The sequence below is a fragment of the Pseudophryne corroboree genome, chromosome 5 (genome assembly GCF_028390025.1).
Source record: "Pseudophryne corroboree isolate aPseCor3 chromosome 5, aPseCor3.hap2, whole genome shotgun sequence".
Classification (NCBI taxonomy): Eukaryota; Metazoa; Chordata; class Amphibia; order Anura; family Myobatrachidae; genus Pseudophryne; species Pseudophryne corroboree.
In genome coordinates, this window is record NC_086448.1 from 846,046,304 (window position 1) to 846,068,229 (window position 21,926).

The following is a 21,926-nucleotide window of genomic DNA, read 5'->3' on the forward strand; positions in this document are numbered from 1 at the left end:
GCTCAGGAGAGCCCCTAGTGTGCACCCTTCTCGTCGGGCACAGAAATCTAACTGAGGCTTGGAGGAGGGTCATAGGGGGAGGAGCCAGTGCACACCAGCTAGTCCTAAAGCTTTCTTTAGATGTGCCCAGTCTCCTGCGGAGCCGCTATTCCCCCAGTCTCCTGCGGAGCCGCTATTCCCCATGGTCCTTACGGAGTTCCCAGCATCTACTAGGATGTCAGAGAAACGTAATTTTTATTTATAAACCTGTGTGATTATTGGTCTGCCTTCACCCTTCAGCCACACCTGTTACTTTTCAAGCGACCTGGACAACCGGACACTGAAGGTGGGTGTTACACACAGTCACATGGTCACAAACACAGTATGATAAGACCGTGGCACCTGGAGGAAACCCATGTAAACACAAGGAGAACATACAAACTCCACACAGACAGTGCCATGGCCTGGAATTTAACTCATGATCCCAGTGCTGTGAGACAGCAATGCTAGCCACTGTGCCGCCACAATGTATCTCTGGTGTGATGCATCCTATGAATGTCTGAGACAAGTCCCCTTCCCCATCAGACACAAGGTTCGCACGATGGTATATACAGTAAACCTCCTCTAGTCACTGACCCACAACCATTAGACCAGTCACATCCCTACCCCACTATAATGCCCTGTGGGCAGCTCCACCACGGAGGCCATCACCTCTGCCGGAAACACAATAGCAGTGTCCGCTCAGGGAGGCTATAAAGGGTCAGCTGCTGGGACAGGGCTACAATCCGCCCCTGGGGCGACATGCATGGCTCCCACATACCTCCAAAGGTGAAATCAGTGAGGCTCTTTCACTCCTCTCCCCCGAAGGCTGTTGGGACAGGGTACTTAAGAGTAGAGCCCCTGAGTGGTGTATTAGTCACCATAGTGACCCCAATATAACAGCCCCCCACCCATTATACCACCAGGGATGTATGTAATGCCAGCTTCCACCAGTAACCCCATTGTCCGTGGTGTGAGGGCTGGACGGTGTTACCTGGATTTTAGTTTAATGCTTTTATCCATTTCACTTACAACAAAAAAAATAAGATTTTAAACCTACCGGTAAATCTATTTCTCCTAGTCCGTAGAGGATGCTGGGGACTCCGTAAGGACCATGGGCTATAGACGGGCTCCGCAGGAGATAGGGCACCTAAAAAGAACTTTGACTATGGGTGTGCACTGGCTCCTCCCTCTATGCCCCTCCTCCAGACCTCAGTTAGAGAACTGTGCCCAGAGGAGATGGACAATACAAGGCAGGATTTAGCAATCCAAGGGCAAGATTCATACCAGCCCACACCAATCATACCATGTAACCTGGAACATACATAACCAGTTAACCGTATGAACAACAACAGCAACGGTCCAAAACCGATTTCAACTGTATCATAACCCTAATGTAAGCAACAACTATATACAAGTCTTGCAGAGTTTCCGCACTGGGACGGGCGCCCAGCATCCTCTACGGACTAGGAGAAATAGATTTACCGGTAGGTTTAAAATCTTATTTTCTCTTACGTCCTAGAGGATGCTGGGGACTCCGTAAGTACCATGGGGTTTATACCAAAGCATCCAATCGGGCGGGAGAGTGCGTATGACTCTGCAGCACCGACTGAGCAAACGCTAGGTCCTCATCAGCCAGGGTATCAAACTTGTAGAATTTAGCAAAAGTGTTTGACCCCGACCAAGTCGCCGCTCGGCAAAGCTGTAATGCCGAGACGCCTCGGGCAGCTGCCCAAGAAGAGCCCACCTTCCTAGTGGAATGGGCTTTAACCGAATTTGGTACCGGCAATCCAGCCGTAGAATGAGCCTGCTGAATCGTATTACAGATCCAGCGAGCAATAGTCTGCTTTGAAGCAGGAGCGCCAATCTTATTGGCCGCATACAGGACAAACAGAGCCTCTGTTTTCCTAATTCTAGCCGTCCTGGCTACATAAATCTTTAAGGCCCTGACTACATCCAGGGATCTGGAATCCTCCAGGTCACTTGTAGCCACAGGCACCACAATAGGTTGATTCATATGGAACGAAGAAACCACTTTAGGCAAAAATTGCGGACGTGTCCTCAATTCAGCTCGATCCACATGAAAAATCAAGTAGGGGCTCTTGTGTGACAAAGCCGCCAATTCTGACTCTCGCCTTGCTGATGCTAAGGCCAACAACAAGACCACCTTTCAGGCAAGAAATTTCAACTCAACCTTGTTAAGCGGTTCAAACCAGTGTGATTTTAGGTACTGCAACACCACGTTCAGGTCCCATGGTGCCACTGGAGGCACAAAAGGGGGCTGGATATGCAGCACTCCCTTTACAAACGTCTGGACTTCTGGAAGAGAAGCCAATTCCTTCTGAAAGAAAATCGAGAGGGCCGAAATCTGAACCTTAACAGAGCCTAATTTCAGGCCCATATCCACTCCTGTCTGTAGGAAGTGGAGAAAACGACCCAGATGAAAATCTTCCGTAGGTGCATTCTTGGTCTCACACCAAGACACATACTTTCGCCAGATACAGTGATAATGCTTAACCGTCACCTCCTTCCTAGCCTTTATTAAAGTAGGGATGACCTCTTCCGGAATCCCCTTTTTCGCTAGGATTCGGCGTTCAACCGCCATGCCGTCAAACGTAGCAGCGGTAAGTCTTGAAATACACAGGGCCCCTGTTGCAACAGGTCTTCCCTCAGAGGAAGAGGCCAGGGATCTCCTGTGAGCATCTCTTGTAGATCTGAGTACCAGGCCCTTCGAGGCCAGTCTGGGACAACGAGTATTGTCTGTACGTTTCTTTGCCTTATGATCCTCAACACTTTTGTGATGAGAGGAAGAGGAGGAAACACGTAGACCGATTTGAACAGCCACGGTGTTATCAGAGCATCTACTGCCACTGTCTGAGGGTCCCGAGACCTGGCACAGTACCTCCGAAGTTTTTTGTTGTGGCGTGACGCCATCATGTCTATTTGAGGAGTTCCCCAAAGATGTGTTATGTCTGCAAAGACTTCTTGATGAAGACCCCACTCTCCCGGATGGAGATCGTTTCTGCTGAGGAAGTCTGCTTCCCAGTTGTCCACTCCCGGAATGAAGACTGCTGACAGAGCGCTTACATGATTTTCCGCCCAGCAAAGAATCCTTGTGGCTTCCGCCATCGCGACTCTGCTTCTTGTCCCGCCTTGGCGGTTCACATGAGCCACTGCTGTGACATTGTCTGATTGAATCAGAACCTGTAGGTTTCGAAGAAGACTCTCCGCTTGTCGAAGGCCGTTGTAAATGCACTAACTGTCACATCCTCTACCTGTCACCATAAGAAACTATCACACACCTCCCCCAACTATACCTATCTCTCTCTTCTTCTGCTTCTACTAGCTGGTGACATATCCCCAAATCCAGGTCCCATCCACATACCACGCTCACATTCAGCTGATTCACAACGGAATATAAAATCAACAAACCTTATCAACATCACTTGTCTCCCATCTACCTCCAAGTCACTAAAATGTGCTTTATGGAATGCATGCTCTGTTTGCAACAAATTAACAGCTATTCATGACCTTTTCATAGCAAAAAAATTCAATATGCTGGCTATAACAGAAACCTGGCTCACACAATCAGACACTGCCTCCCCTGCAGCACTGTCACATGGTGGCCTCCACTTCACACACACCCCCAGGCCTGGTAACATCAAAGGAGGGGGTGTTGGAATATTACTGTCCAAATGTTACACGCACATTGTTTTACCACCTGTTCCCTCACTCACATTTACATCCTTTGAAGTACACTCTATTAGGATCTTCACCCCTTTCTCTCTGCGTGTTGCAGCTATCTATCGCCCACCTGGGCAACCCAAAAAGTTTCTGGAAGATTTTTCTGCATGGCTCCCTCACTTTCTATCCTCTGACATCTCCACCATCATTATGGGTGATTTCAATCTCTCTATTGACAGTCCACAATCTCCCCATGCCTCTAAACTACTCTCTCTAACCTCCTCTCTTGGCCTCTCCCAATGGACTGACTCCCCTACTCATCAGGAGGGCCACTGCCTTGATCTTGTATTCACCAGACTATGCTCTGTTTCTGAACTCACTAACACTCCTTTCCCTCTCTCAGATCACAACCTTATCACATGCATGCTCTCCTCCATTACTTTAAACTCCATGTCCCTAAAGTCTACAAGGACACCTCTTACCCGCAGAAATATTAACGCTATTAATTTTCAACAACTATCTACCTCTCTGCAACCACTGCTTTCACCAATTTCTACATTCACCTCTCCAGAGACTGCTGTGTCACACCTTAACCAAACTCTAGTAACAGCACTTGATGAAGTGGCTCCAGCTACCCATCACACTCCACGTAGACTTAGATGTCAACCGTGGCACTCTAAATACACTAGACACTTACAAAAACTCTCAAGAAAAGTTGAACGCCAGTGGCGTAAATCTCGTAGTTCAAGTGACTTTCTCACATATAAGACCACCTACCACTCTTATCGTACTGCTCTGGACACTGCCAAACAAAAACATTTTCAATCTCTCATCTCTGCTCAAGCCTCTAACCCCAAGCGACTTTTTAATACATTTAAATCGCTTCTTGTCCCTCCCTCGCCTAACCCACCAGCCACTGTCAGTGCGCAAGATCTTGCTTCCTATTTCAAGGACAAGATTGACAAGATCCGAAATGAAATGGTATGCTCGTGACCTGCTCAATTCCCTGCCTGAACCCTCTAACACCTCCTCTTCCTTTGATCCTACAAATGAAGATGAAGTATCTGCACTCTTTTCATCTGCCTACTCTAATACCTCTCCCCTTGACTCTATACCCTCACAAATTAGTAAAGCTCTGTCTACTGTGCTCATCCCAACCTTAACGAAAATCTGTAATCTCTCCCTGTCTACTGGTATCTTTCCTTCTCTATACAAGCATGCAGTGATTACTCCCATTCTGAAAAAACAAAACTCTGACCCGAACTCTCTCTCTAACTACCGTCCCATCTCTCAGCTCCCATGCCCCTCCAAGCTACTGGAGAGACTTGCCTACACTCGCCTTACACACTTTCTTAACTCACACAGCCTACTGGACCCACTTCAGTCAGGATTTCGTGCCCAACACTCCACAGAGACAGCACTGACTAAGGTAGTGAATGATTTGGTCACTGCTAAATCTAAAGGACATTACTCTCTACTTATTCTCCTTGATCTCTCTGCTGCTTTTGACACTGTTGACCACTCTCTTCTCATACAAACACTACAATCCCTAGGTATTCAGGACACAGCCCTTTCTTGGTTCTCATCCTACCTATCTAATCGCTCCTTCAGTGTTCGTTTCTCTGATTCCACCTCTACTTCGCTACCTCTCTCAGTTGGAGTACCGCAAGGCTCAGTCCTAGGTCCTCTGCTTTTCTCTATCTATACCACATCTCTTGGCAAACTAATCAACTCTTTCGGATTTCAGTACCATCTGTATGTGGATGATACTCAAATCTACCTATCCTCCCCTGATTTGTCACCATCTGTATTGGGCCGTGTCACTGAATGCCTTTCTGCCATTTCATCTTGAATGACATCTCGCCACCTCAAACTTAATATTTCCAAAACAGAATTAATTATATTTCCACCGGCCAATAGTAGTTTCCAACCTGATATCTCTTTCACTGTTGAGAACTCTGCAATCACCCCTACCCCACAAGCTCGCTGTCTAGGTGTCATTCTTGACTCTGAACTGTCCTTTGTTACCCACATTCAATCTGTCTCAAGATCATGTTACATACATCTAAGAAACATATCCAAAATACGCCCTTATCTTACACAAGACACAGCAAAAACTCTAATCCATGCTCTCATTATCTCCCGCATTGATTATTGTAATATAGTCTCCTGACCGGTCTTCCCAAACATAGGCTCTCACCACTACAATCCATTTTGAATGCAGCTGCGAGGCTAATCTTCCTCGCCAGACGTTCATCGTCTGCAGATCCGCTCTGTCAGTCCCTCCATTGGTTACCGGTATTCTACCGTATTAAATATAAAATACTTTTACTCACATACAAGGCTATTAACCAAACTGCACCAACATACATCTCTTCACTCATCTCAAAATATCTCCCTACCCGACCTCTCCGCTCTGCACAAGATCTACGTCTCTCATCCACACGCATTACTTGTTCACACTCAAAATTACAGGACTTTATCCGGGCTTCACCCACTCTGTGGAATGCCCTCCCACGCACAGTAAGACTCGCCTCTAGTCTCCAAACCTTTAAATGTTCCCTGAAAACTCACCTCTTCAGACAAGCCTACCAAATTCCTGACCCACACACATAACCTTCAGTGCTTCCCTATCTAATTACATCCTCTGTAGAGTATTCATAACATCACATATCTTGTCTTTCTTTAGTCTCACACCCTCCTGACACTTGGATAACTTTGTGGGGTATCATCATACAACCCATTAAGAACCTAGCAATCTGGTGGACCATTATGCAATAGGTAGCATCTATCCTTGTGTATCTATGCCTATTTCCCTATAGATTGTAAGCTTGCGAGCAGGGCCTTCCTACCTCTGTCTGTCTGTTTCTACCCAGTTTTGTTCTATTACTGTTGTTCTAATTGTAAAGCGCAACGGAATATGCTGCGCTATATAAGAAACTGTTAATAAATAAATAATAAATAATAATAAATGGCCCTGAGTTCCAACACATTGATGTGTAGACAGGACTCCTGGTCTGACCAAAGACCCTGAAATTTTTTTCCCTGTGTGACCGCTCCCCATACTCGGAGGCTCGCGTCCGTGGTAACCAGGATCCAATCCTGAATTCCGAACCTGCGACCCTCCAGCAGGTGAGTACTTTGCAACCACCACAGGAGAGACACTCTGGCCCCTGGGGACAGAGTTATTTTCCGATGTAAATGCAGATGGGACCCGTACCACTTGTCCAGAAGGTCCCATTGAAAAGTCCTTGCATGGAACCTTCCAAAGGGAATGGCCTCGTAGGCCGCCACCATTTTCCCCAGAACTCGCGTGCATTGGTGAACTGACACCCTTTTCGGTTTTAGCAGGTCTCTAACCATATTCTGGATGTCCTGGGCTTTCTCTATTGGGAGGAAGACCTTCATTTGTTCCGTATCCAGTATCATACCTAGGAACGGTAGTCGAGTTGTCGGAAACAACTGTGACTTCGGTAGATTTAGAATCCAACCGTGTTGCTGGAGCACTCTCAGAGAGAGCGCCACACTGCTTAGCAATTTCTCTCTTGATCTCGCCTTTATCAGGAGATCGTCCAAGTATGGGATAATTGTGACTCCATGCTTGCGCAGGACCACCATCATTTCCGCCATTATCTTGGTGAAAATCCTCGGGGCCGTGGAAAGTCCAAACGGCAACGTCTGAAATTGGTAATGACAATCCTGTACAGCGAATCTCAGGTATTCCTGATGGGGGGCATAAATGGGGACATGAAGGTACGCATCCTTTATGTCCAGAGACACCATAAACTCCCCCTCCTCCATGTTGGCTATTATCGCTCTGAGTGATTCCAATTTGAATTTGAATCTTTTTATGTACAGGTTTAGGGGTTTCAGATTCAAAATAGGTCTGACTGAACCGTCCGGTTTCGGGACCACAAATAGGGTTGAGTAGTAACCTCTTCCCTGCTGGTGCAGGGGAACCTTGATTATCACTTGCTGTATACACAGCGTTTGTATTGCAGCTAACACTACATCCCTTTCCGATGTGGAAGCTGGTAGGGCCGATTTGAAAAATCGGCGCGGGGGCACCTCCTCGAATTCCAATTTGTAACCCTGGGAAACTATTTCCAACACCCAGGTATTCAGGTCTGAACTGACCCAGGCCTGACTGAAAAGTCGAAGATGTGCCCCCATCGGTGCGGACTCCCTCAGAGGAGCCCCAGCGTCATGCTGTGGTTTTGGAGCAGCCGGGGAGGACTTTTGTTCCTGGGCACCTGCCGAAGCAGGTGCTCTTTTGCCTCTGCCCTTACCTCTGGCGAGGAAAGAAGATCCCCGACCTCTACTGGACTTGTGCGACCGAAAGGACTGCATCTGATAGAGTGGTACTTTCTTTTGCTGTTGGGGAATATATATAAAAATTTGATTTACCTGCTGTAGCTGTGGAAACCAGGTCCGTCAGCCCATCCCCAAACAATACATCACCCTTATAATAAGAATTTACTTACCGATAATTCTATTTCTCATAGTCCGTAGTGGATGCTGGGGACTCCGTAAGGACCATGGGGAATAGCGGCTCCGCAGGAGACTGGGCACATCTAAAGAAAGCTTTAGGACTATCTGGTGTGCACTGGCTCCTCCCCCTATGACCCTCCTCCAAGCCTCAGTTAGGATACTGTGCCCGGACGAGCGTACACAATAAGGAAGGATTTTGAATCCCGGGTAAGACTCATACCAGCCACACCAATCACACCGTACAACTTGTGATCTGAACCCAGTTAACAGCATGATAACAGAGGAGCCTCTAGAAAAGATGGCTCACTACAGCAATAACCCGATTTTTTGGTAACAATAACTATGTACCAGTATTGCAGACAATCCGCACTTGGGATGGGCGCCCAGCATCCACTACGGACTATGAGAAATAGAATTATCGGTAAGTAAATTCTTATTTTCTCTAACGTCCTAAGTGGATGCTGGGGACTCCGTAAGGACCATGGGGATTATACCAAAGCTCCCAAACGGGCGGGAGAGTGCGGGTGACTCTGCAGCACCAAATGAGAGAACTCCAGGTCCTCCTCAGCCAGGGTATCAATTTTGTAGAATTTTACAAACGTATTTGCTCCTGACCAAGCAGCTGCTCTGCAAAGTTGTAAAGCCGAGACCCCTCGGGCAGCCGCCCAAGATGAGCCCACCTTCCTTGTGGAGTGGGCATTTACAGATTTTTGGCTGTGGCAGGCCTGCCACAGAATGTGCAAGCTGAATTGTACTACAAATCCAACGAGCAATAGTCTGCTTAGAAGCAGGAGCACCCAGCTTGTTGGGTGCATACAGGATAAACAGCGAGTCAGATTTCCTGACTCCAGCCGTCCTGGAAAACATATATTTTCAGGGCCCTGACAACGTCTAGCAACTTGGAGTCCTCCAAGTCCCTAGTAGCCGCAGGCACCACAAATAGGTTGGTTCAGGTGAAACGCTGAAACCACCTTAGGGAGAAACTTAGGACGAGTCCTCAATTCCGCCCTGTCCGAATGGAAAATCAGATAAGGGCTTTTTTAGGATAAAGCCGCCAATTCTGACACGCGCCTGGCCCAGGCCAGGGCCAACAGCATGACCACTTTCCATGTGAGATATTTTAACTCCACAGATTTAAGTGGTTCAAACCAATGTGACTTTTGGAACCCAAAACTACATTGAGATCCCAAAGTGCCACTGGAGGCACAAAAGGAGGCTGTATATGCAGTACCCCTTTTACAAACGTCTGAACTTCAGGGACTGAAGCTAGTTCTTTTTGGAAGAAAATTGACAGGGCCGAAATTTGAACCTTAATGGACCCTAATTTCAGGCCCATAGACACTCCTGTTTGCAGGAAATGTAGGAATCGACCCAGTTGAATTTCCTCCGTCGGGCCTTACTGGCCTCGCACCACGCAACATATTTTCGCCAATTGCGGTGATAATGTTTTTGCGGTTACATCCTTCCTGGCTTTGATCAGGATAGGGATGACTTCATCCGGAATGCCTTTTTTCCTTCAGGATCCGGCGTTCAACCGCCATGCCGTCAAACGCAGCCGCGGTAAGTCTTGGAACAGACAGGGTCCTTGCTGGAGCAGGTCCCTTCTTAGAGGTAGAGGCCACGGATCCTCCGTGAGCATCTCTTGAAGTTCCGGTTACCAAGTCCTTCTTGGCCAATCCGGAGCCACGAATATAGTGCTTACTCCTCTCCATCTTATCAATCTCAGTACCTTGGGTATGAGAGGCAGAGGAGGGAACACATACCCTGACTGGTACACCCACGGTGTTACCAGAGCGTCTACAGCTATTGCCTGAGGGTCCCTGGACCTGGCGCAATACCTGTCGAGTTTTTCCCAACGGTTTATAATCATGTGGAAGACTTCTGGGTGAAGTCCCCACTCTCCCGGGTGGAGGTCGTGCTGAGGAAGTCTGCTTCCCAGTTGTCCACTCCCGGAATGAATACTGCTGACAGTGCTATCACATGATTTTCCGCCCAGCGAAGAATCCTTGCAGCTTCTGCCATTGCCCTCCTGCTTCTTGTGCCACCCTGTTTATGTGGGTGACTGCCGTGATGTTGTCCGACTGGATCAACACCGGCTGACCTTGAAGCAGAGGTCTTGCTAAGCTTAGAGCATTGTAAATGTCCCTTAGCTTCAGGATATTTATGAAGTGATGTCTCCAGGCTTGACCATAAGTCCTGGATATTCCTTCCCTGTGTGACTGCTCCCCAGCCTCGCAGGCTGGCATCCGTGGTCACCAGGACCCAGTCCTGAATGCCGAATCTGCGGCCCTCTAGAAGATGAGCACTCTGCAACCACCACAGGAGGGACACCCTTGTCCTTGGTGACAGGGTTATCCGCTGATGCATCTGAAGATGCGACCCGGACCATTTGTCCAGCAGGTCCCACTGGAAAGTTCTTGCGTGGAATCTGCCGAATGGGATTGCTTCGTAGGAAGCCACCATTTTACCCAGAACCCTTGTGCATTGATGCACTGAGACTTGGCTCGGTTTTAGGAGGTTCCTGACTAGCTCGGATAACTCCCTGGCTTTCTCCTCCGGGAGAAACACCTTTTTCTGGACTGTGTCCAGGATCATCCCTAGGAACAGAAGACAAGTCGTCGGAACCAGCTGCGATTTTGGAATATTGAGAATCCAATCGTGCTGCCGCAACACTACCTGAGATAGTGCTACACCGACCTCCAACTGTTCCCTGGATCTTACCCTTATCAGGGAATTGTCCAAGTAAGGGATAACTAAAATTCCCTTCCTTCGAAGGAATATCATCATTTCGGCCATTACCTTGGTAAAGACCCGGGGTGCCGTGGACCATCCATACGGCAGCGTCTGAACTGATAGTGACAGTTCTGTACCATAAACCTGAGGTACCCTTGGTGAGAAGGGTAAATTTTGACATGAAGGTAAGCATCCTTGATGTCCCGAGACATCATGTAGTCCCCTTCTTCCAGGTTCGCAATCACTGCTCTGAGTGACTCAATCTTGAATTTGAACCTCTGTATGTAAGTGTTCAAAGATTTTAGATTTAGAATCGGTCTCACCGAGCCGTCCGGCTTCGGTACCACAACAGTGTGGAATAATACCCCGTTCCCTGTTGCAGGAGGGGTATCTTGATTATCACCTGCTGGGAATACAGCTTGTGAATGGCTTCCAAAACTGTCTCCCTGTCAGAAGGAGACATCGGTAAAGCCGACTTTAGGAAACGGCGAGGGGGAGACGTCTCGAATTCTAATTTGTACCCCCGAGATATCACCTGGAGGATCCAGGGGTCTACTTGCGAGTGAGCCCACTGCGCGCTGAAATTCATTGAGACGGGCCCCCCACCGTGCCTGATTCTGCTTGTAAAGCCCCAGCGTATATAGTGAGGGCTTGGCAGAGGCGGGAGAGGGTTTCTGTTCCTGGGAACTGGCTGATTTCTGCAGCCTTTTTCCTCTCCCTCTGTCACGGGGCAGAAAAGAGGAACCTTTTGCCCGCTTGTCCACGAAAAGACTGCGCCTGATAATACGGCGTCTTCTCATGTTGAGAGGCGACCTGGGGTACAAACGTGGATTTCCCAGCTGTTGCCGTGGCCACCAGGTCTAAAAGACCGACCCCAAATAACTCCTCCCCTTAATAAAGCAATACTTCCAAATGCCATTTGGAATACGCATCACCTGACCACTGACGTGTCCATAACCCTCTACTGGTAGAAATGGACAACGCACTTACTCTTGATGCCAGTCGGCAAATATTCCGCTGTGCATCACGCATATATAGAAATGCATCTTTCAAATGCTCTATAGGCAAAAATATACTGTCCCTATCTAGGGTATCAATATTTTCAGTCAGGGAATCCGACCACGCCGACCCAGCACTGCACATCCAGGCTGAGGCGATTGCTGGTCGCAGTATAACACCAGTATGTGTGTAAATACATTTTAGGATACCCTCCTGCTTTCTATCAGCAGGATCCTTAAGGGCGGCCATCTCAGGAGAGGTTAGAGCCCTTACAAGCGTGTGAGCGTTTATCCACCCTAGGGGGTGTTTCCCAACGCACCCTAACCTCTGGCGGGAAAGGATATAATGCCAATAACATTTTAGAAATTATCAGTTGTTATCGGGGGAAACCCACGCATCATCACACACCTCATTTAATTTCTCAGATTCAGGAAAACTACAGGTAGTTTTCCCTCACCGAACATGATACCCCTTTTTGGTGGTACTCGTATTATTAGAAATGTGTAAAACATTTTTCATTGCCTCAATCATGTAACGTGTGGCCCTACTGGAAGTCACATTTGTCTCTTCACCGTCGACACTGGAGTCAGTATCCGTGTCGGCGTCTATATCTGCCATCTGAGGTAACGGGCGCTTTATAGCCCCTGACGGCCTATGAGACGTCTGGACAGGCACAAGCTGAGTAGCCGGCTGTCTCATGTCAACCACTGTCTTTTATACAGAGCTGACACTGTCACGTAATTTCTTCCAACAGTTCATCCACTCAGGTGTCGACCCCCTAGGGGGTGACATCACTATTGCAGGCAATCTGCTCCGTCTCCACATCATTTTTCTCCTCATACATGTCGACACAAAAGTACCGACATACAGCACACACACAGGGAATGCTCTGATAGAGGACAGGACCCCACTAGCCCTTTGGGGAGACAGAGGGAGAGTTTGCCAGCACACACAGAGCGCTATATATATACAGGGATAACCTTATATAAGTGTTTTTCCCCTTATAGCTGCTGTATAGTTAATACTGCGCCTAATTAGTGCCCCCCTCTCTTTTTTAACCCTTTCTGTAGTGTAGTGACTGCAGGGGAGAGCCAGGGAGCTTCCCTCCAACGGAGCTGTGAGGGAAAATGGCGCCAGTGTGCTGAGGAGATAAGGCCGCCGATAAGGGGGCGGAGCCTATCTTCCCGTTTTTCTGTATATTCTGGCAGGGGTTAAATGCATCCATATAGCCCAGGAGCTATATGTGATGCATTTTTTTGCCATCCAAGGTGTTTTTTATTGCGTCTCAGGGCGCCCCCCCCCAGCGCCCTGCACCCTCAGTGACCGGAGTGTGAAGTGTGCTGAGAGCAATGGCGCACAGCTGCAGTGCTGTGCGCTACCTTGTTGAAGACAGGACGTCTTCTGCCGCCGATTTTCCGGACCTCTTCTGCCTTCTGGCTCTGTAAGGGGGCCGGCGGCGCGGCTCTGGGACCCATCCAAGCTGGGCCTGTGATCGTCCCTCTGGAGCTAATGTCCAGTAGCCTAAGAAGCCCAATCCACTCTGCACGCAGGTGAGTTCACTTCTTCTCCCCTTAGTCCCTCGATGCAGTGAGCCTGTTGCCAGCAGGTCTCACTGAAAATAAAAAACCTAAACTAAAACTTTCACTAAGAAGCTCAGGAGAGCCCCTAGTGTGCACCCTTCTCGTTCGGGCACAGAGATCTAACTGAGGCTTGGAGGAGGGTCATAGGGGGAGGAGCCAGTGCACACCAGATAGTCCTAAAGCTTTCTTTAGATGTGCCCAGTCTCCTGCGGAGCCGCTATTCCCCATGGTCCTTACGGAGTCCCCAGCATCCACTTAGGACGTTAGAGAAAGGGTAGTACTTCCATATGTTTTTTGGAATCCGCATCACCCGTCCATTGGCGAGTCCATAAGGATCTTCTCGCCGAGATAGACATGGCATTGGCCCTAGAAGCTAGCAATCCAATGTCCCTTTGAGCATCCCTCAGAAATAAGACTGCGCCTTTTATGTGGGCTAGAGTTAGGAATATAGTATCCTTATCCATATTATCAAATTGATCTGTCAGCTCATCTGTCCAAGCTGCAATTGCGCTACACACCCATACCGACGCAATTGTCGGTCTTAGCACAGCCCCCGTATGAGAATAAATACACTTTAAGGTAGTTTCTTGCCTGCGATCTGCAGGGTCCTTAAGGGCTGCTGTGTCAGGAGACGGTAGCGCCACTTTCTTGGACAAGCGCATCAGGGCCTTGTCCACAGTGGGGGGTGATTCCCAAATCTCCATGTCCTGCTTAGGGAAGGGGTATGCCATATAAATTCTTTTGGGGATCTGCGGTCTCTTATCCGGAGTCTCCCAAGCTTTTCCAAATAAATCATTTAATTCATGAGATGCGGGAAAATTAATAATCTGTTTCTTTCCCTTAAACATGTGCACCCTTGTGTCGGGGACCGAGGGTTCATCCTCAATATGCAACACATCCCTTATTGCCACAATCATACACTGAATGGTTTTAGTCACCCTAGGGTGCAATTTTACTTCGTCGTAGTCGACACTGGAGTCAGAATCCGTGTCGGTAGTAGTGACTTGTGCTAAGGGACGCTTTTGAGACCCCGACGGGCCCTGTGAGTCGGTCCAATCCGAGGATTGACCCCCTGATGTCCCCCCTAATTCAGCCTTATCAAGCCTTTTATGTAAAGATGCCACACTTGCATTCAACATATGCCACATGTCCATCCAATCCGGAGTCGGCACAACCGACGGGGACACACCACTCATTTGCTCCACCTCCTCCTTGGAGAAGCCTTCCACCTCAGACATGTCGACACACACGTACCGACACCCCACACACACAGGGATTAACCTATAAGGGGACAAAACCCCAACCAGGCCCTTAGGAGAGACAGAGAGAGAGTATGCCAGCACACACCAGCGCTTAAAACCACTGGAAAAAATATGACCACATAGCGCTTTTTTATCTATAATATGCCAATTCCCACTCACTGCATCGCTAATGTGCCCCCCTCCTCTTTTTTCCAGCCTGTGAAGTTCAGCAGGGGTGAGACCAGGGAGCCAGCGTTTTCCTCATGCAGCTTCTGTGGAGAAAATGGCGCTGGTTAGTGCTGAGGATCAAGCCCCGCCCACCCGACGGCGGGCTTCGGTCCCAGTGACTTTTCTATTAAAATGGCGGGGGATCTTAGATTTACTGCCTCCGCAGCCTAATCTATCTGAATTTGCCCAAAAGTGAGGAATATTGCTGCCCAGGGCGACCCCCAACCCCCCCCCCCTGCGCCCCGCACCCTTCAGTGCTGCTCTGTGTGTGTGTGACTGGGAGCAATGGCCTTACCTCATGAAGATCTGATGTCTTCTGCCGCCTAAGATGACTTCTGCCTTCTCATCCGGCTTCTATCTTCGGCATCTGTGAGGAGGACGGCGGCGCGGCTCCGGGACGTACCCCAGGTGAGACCTGTGTTCCGACTCCCTCTGGAGCTAATGGTGTCCAGTAGCCTTAGAAACAGAGCCCAACTTGACAAGCCAGCTCTGCTTCTCTCTCCTCGGTCCCACGATGCAGGGAGCCTGTTGCCAACAGGACTCCCTGAAAATAAAAAACATAGCAAAATTCTTCTTCCACAGAAAACTCTGGAGAGCTCTCTGCAGTGCACCCATTCTCCTCTGGGCACAAGATCTAACTGAGGTCTGGAGGAGGGGCATAGAGGGAGGAGCCAGTGCACACCCATAGTCAAAGTTCTTTTTAGGTGCCCTATCTCCTGCGGAGCCCATCTATACCCCATGGTCCTTACGGAGTCCCCAGCATCCTCTAGGACGTAAGAGAAATAAGAAAATGTTTTAGTTTTTGCCAGAGCGGGTACAGGGGGGACACGTCCATTTATTATAACATCTCATTCACAGTGTATTATACAATCACATGTGTGGGGGCTTTACTTACAGCTTAGGGACCACTGTACACTCTGATGGCGTGTCCGGAGTTCCCCATCTGATCGGGGGCGGTGTATCTGCTGACATGGGAGTTACATGTAGCATCCTGCGGCCGACACACCCCGTACTGTGACAGAGATCGGAAAGGGTTAATCAGGATGCACACGTGATCCATCACAGTACACAGTATATGATGTATGTTATAAAAGGAGTAATCATTACACAGGCTTTCATACTCACTATAATGACTATACTCCAATCATACTCCCATCATACTCACTATACTCCCATCATACTCACATTACACTGCAATCATACTCACTATACTCCAATCATACTCAATGTACTGACTATACTCCTATCATACTCACATTACACTGCCATCATATACACTGTACTCACATTATACTGCCAGGATTTTTACTATACTCCCATCATACTCACTGTACTGACTATACTCCCATCATACTCACTGTGCTGACTATACTCCCATCACAGTCACATTACACTGCCATCATACTCACTATACTCCCATCATACTCACTGTACTGACTACACTCCCATCATACTCACTGTTCTGACTATACTCCCATCATACTCACTGTACTCCCATCATACTCACTGTACTGATTATACTCCCATCATATTCACTGTACTGACTATACTCCCATCATACTCACTGTACTGACTATACTCCCATCATACTCACATTACACTGCCATCATACTCACTATACTCCCATCATACTCACTGTACTGACTATACTCCCATCATACTCACTATACTCCCATCATACTCACTGTACTGACTATACTCCCATCATACTCACTGTACTGACTATACTCCCATCATACTCACTATTCTCCCATCATACTCACTATACTCCCATCATACTCACCATACTCCCATCATACTCACTGTACTGACTATACTCCCATCATACTCACTGTACTGACTATACTCCCATCATACTCACTGTACTGACTATACTCCCATCACAGTCACATTACACTGCCATCATACTCACTATACTCCCATCATACTCACTGTACTGACTATACTCCCATCATACTCACTATACTCCCATCATACTCACTGTACTGACTATACTCCCATTATACTCACTGTACTGACTATACTCCCATCAGTCACATTACACTGCCATCATACTCACTATACTCCCATCATACTCACTGTACTGACTATACTCCCATCATACTCACTATACTCCCATCATACTCACTGTACTGACTATACTCCCATCATACTCACTGTACTGACTATACTCCCATCATACTCACTATTCTCCCATCATACTCACTATACTCCCATCATACTCACTGTACTGACTATACTCCCATCATACTCACTATACTTCAATCATACTCACTGTACTGACTATACTCCCATCATAGTCACATTACACTGCCATCATACTCACTATACTCCAATTATACTCACTGTACTGACTATACTCCCATCATACTCACTATACTCCCATCATACTCACTGTACTGACTATACTCCCATCATACTCACTATACTCCCATCATACTGACTGTACTGACTATACTCCCATCATACTCACTATACTCCCATCATACTGACTGTACTGACTATACTCCCATCATACTCACTATACTCCCATCATACTCACTGTACTGACTATACTCCCATCATACTCACTATACTCCCATCATACTCACTGCACTGACTATACTCCCATCATACTAACTGTACAGACTATATTATTATTATTATTATCCTTTATTTATATGGCGCCACAAGGGTTCCGCAGCGCCCGATTACAGAGTACAAATGCACATAAAAAATAGGAAAACAGTGACTTACAGTTGAATACAATATAGGACAAGTACAGGGCAACTAAGCATAACTACACCAGTAAACATAGAGATAAGTTCCAGGTGGTCAAAAAACTGTGGGATCTGGGCGGTTGAGGATTATTAAAGTAAGAAAAGTATAAGCACATGAGGGAAGAGGGCCCTACTCGTGAGAGCTTACATTCTATACTCCCATTCTATACTCCCATCATGCGCACTATACTCCCATCATACTCACTGTACTGACTATACTCCCATCATACTCACTGTACTGACTATACTCCCATCATACTCACTGTACTGACTATACTCCCATCATGCTCACTATACTGACTATACTCCCATCATACTCACTGTACTGACTATACTCCCATCATACTCACTGTACTGACTATACTCCCATCATACTCACTGTACTGACTATACTCCCATCATGCTCACTATACTGACTATACTCCCATCATACTCACTGTACTGACTATACTCCCATCATGCTCACTATACTCCCATCATACTCACTGCACTGACTATACTCCCATCATGCTCACTATACTCCCATCATACTCACTGCACTGACTATACTCCCATCATGCTCACTATACTGACTATACTCCCATCATACTCACTGTACTGACTATACTCCCATCATGCTCACTATACTGACTATACTCCCATCATACTCACTGTACTGACTATACTCCCATCATGCTCACTATACTGACTATACTCCCATCATACTCACTATACTGACTATACTCCCATCATACTCACTATACTGACTATACTCCCATCATACTCACTATACTGACTATACTCCCATCATGCTCACTATACTGACTATACTCCCATCATACTCACTGTACTGACTATACTCCCATCATGCTCACTATACTGACTATACTCCCATCATACTCACTGTACTGACTATACTCCCATCATGCTCACTATACTGACTATACTCCCATCATACTCACTATACTGACTATACTCCCATCATACTCACTGCACTGACTATACTCCCATCATGCTCACTATACTGACTATACTCCCATCATACTCACTGTACTGACTATACTCCCATCATGCTCACTATACTGACTATACTCCCATCATACTCACTGTACTGACTATACTCCCATCATGCTCACTATACTGACTATACTCCCATCATACTCACTGTACTGACTATACTCCCATCATGCTCACTATACTGACTATACTCCCATCATACTCACTATACTCCCATCATACTCACTGTACTGACTATACTCCCATCATACTCACTATACTGACTATACTCCCATCATACTCACTGTACTGACTATACTCCCATCATGCTCACTATACTGACTATACTCCCATCATACTCACTGTACTGACTATACTCCCATCATGCTCACTATACTGACTATACTCCCATCATACTCACTGTACTGACTATACTCCCATCATGCTCACTGTACTGACTATACTCCCATCATGCTCACTATACTGACTATACTCCCATCATACTCACTGTACTGACTATACTCCCATCATGCTCACTATACTGACTATACTCCCATCATACTCACTGTACTGACTATACTCCCATCATGCTCACTGTACTGACTATACTCCCATCATGCTCACTATACTGACTATACTCCCATCATACTCACTGTACTGACTATACTCCCATCATGCTCACTATACTGACTATACTCCCATCATACTCACTGTACTGACTATACTCCCATCATGCTCACTGTACTGACTATACTCCCATCTTGCTCACTATACTGACTATACTCCCATCATACTCACTATACTCCCATCATACTCACTATACTCCCATCATACTCACTATACTCCCATCATACTCACTATACTGACTATACTCCCATCATACTCACTGTACTGACTATACTCCCATCATGCTCACTATACTGACTATACTCCCATCATACTCACTGTACTGACTATACTCCCATCATGCTCACTGTACTGACTATACTCCCATCATGCTCACTATACTGACTATACTCCCATCATACTCACTATACTCCCATCATACTCACTATACTCCCATCATACTCACTATACTCCCATCATACTCACTGTACTGACTATACTCCCATCATGCTCACTATACTGACTATACTCCCATCATACTCACTGTACTGACTATACTCCCATCATGCTCACTATACTGACTATACTCCCATCATACTCACTATACTCCCATCATACTCACTATACTCCCATCATACTCACTATACTCCCATCATACTCACATTACACTCCCCTCATACTCAGATGTGGTACACAAGACATGCTGGGGACAGTAGTGCTCTCAGACAGCTGTGTAGGAGGTGAGACTAGAGGGCGCCATTATCCTGGCCACAGCCCCACCACACCTCAACCTCGGGGCAAGCATCCAACACGTTCCCGCCCACAGATGGAACACACCACCCCCTGAGGAGGGATACTACACTATCAATGCATCACAGCCCCGCCCACAGATGGAACACACCACCTCCTGAGGGGGGAATATCACTATCAGTGCATCACAGCCCCGCCCACAGATGGAACACACCACCTCCTGAGGGGGGAATATCACTATCAGTGCATCACAGCCCCGCCCACAGATGGAACACACCACCTCCTGAGGGGGGAATATCACTATCAGTGCATCACAGCCCCGAACACAGATGAAACACACCACTGTAAGCAGGGACAGGGGGCAGGAGATCCCACCACACTGACTCCGGCATCCTCTATAATATATACTGTATATATACACTGACAGGCCAGTAGTTATGGGAAGCAGTGTGTAGTGATGGTAGGTGGCGCCGCCGTGCGGTGACATCACGTGGGCAGGTATACTCTATATATACTGTATATATACACACTGACAGGCCAGTAGTTATGGGATCGCGGTGTGTAGTGATGGTAGGTGGCGCCGCCGTGCGGTGACATCTTGGAAATGGCCAGACCTGCGTCAGCTGTAATCTGACGCCCCGTGAGTCGGTGTGAGCACTGGCTGCTTATGGCAAGGCAGCGTTATTATCATAGTTGGGGCGGGGCATGACAGCGGACGGGACATTCCTCCATCTACGGTGTCACGTGTGTACCGGAACACCTCATGGACGGCATTACCACCCACCGTGCACTGCGCAGTGGCCGACCTCGGGTTCTTAATGCTGGTGACCAGCGGCGTCTACACAGTCCGTGCAGCGTGCCTTAGCTTTGATGGGGTGTGGGGGCAGAAGACCCACCAGATTGTTCCTGTTACACTACGACGCCGGACGCAGCGCCGCACCTGGCCTCTGTTACACCACGATACCGGACACAGCGCCGCACCTGGCCTCTGTTACACCACGACACCGGACACAGCGCCGCACCTGGCCTCTGTTACACCACGACACCAGACATAGCGCCGCACCTGGCCCGTTACACCACGACACCGGACACAGCGCCGCACCTGGCCCCTGTTACACCACGACACCGGACACAGCACCACACCTGGCATCTGTTACAGCACGACACCGGACACAGCACCGCACCTGGCCCGTTACACCACGACACCGGACGCAGCGCCACACCTGGCCCCTGTTACACCACAACACCGGACACAGCACCGCACCTGGCCTCTGTTACACCACGACACCAGACACAGCGCTACACCTGGCCTCTGTTACACCACGACACCGGACGCAGCGCCACACCTGGCCCCTGTTACACCACAACACCGGACACAGCACCGCACCTGGCCTCTGTTACACCACGACACCAGACACAGCGCTACACCTGGCCTCTGTTACACCACGACACCGGACACAGCGCCGCACCTGGCCTCTGTTACACCACGACACCAGACACAGCACCGCACCTGGCCCGTTACACCACGACACTGGACACAGCACCGCACCTGGCCTCTGTTACACCACGACACCGGACACAGCACCACACCTGGCCTCTGTTACAGCACGACACCGGACACAGCACCGCACCTGGCCCGTTACACCACGACACCGGACGCAGCGCCACACCTGGCCCCTGTTACACCACGACACCGGACACAGTACCGCACCTGGCCTCTGTTACACCACGACACCAGACACAGCGCTACACCTGGCCTCTGTTACACCACGACACCGGACACAGCGCCGCACCTGGCCTCTGTTACACCACGACACCAGATACAGCACCGCACCTGGCCCGTTACACCACGACACTGGACA

The 21,926-nt window shown here is 48.2% G+C and overlaps 1 protein-coding gene across 1 annotated transcript in view; it reads right to left on the reverse strand.

Annotated features, from left to right (window-relative positions):
• Nucleotides 1-20,142, reverse strand: part of KCNH2 (potassium voltage-gated channel subfamily H member 2) — a 750,290-nt gene extending 730,148 nt beyond the window's left edge. Inside the window, exons 1-2 of the mRNA XM_063924668.1 lie at nt 19,977-20,142; nt 15,870-15,986 (exon numbers count right to left, since the gene is read on the reverse strand). The gene's annotated coding sequence lies outside the window, so the exon portion shown is untranslated. The remainder of the gene's footprint in view (nt 1-15,869; nt 15,987-19,976) is intronic.
• Nucleotides 20,143-21,926: the final 1,784 nt, after the last annotated feature.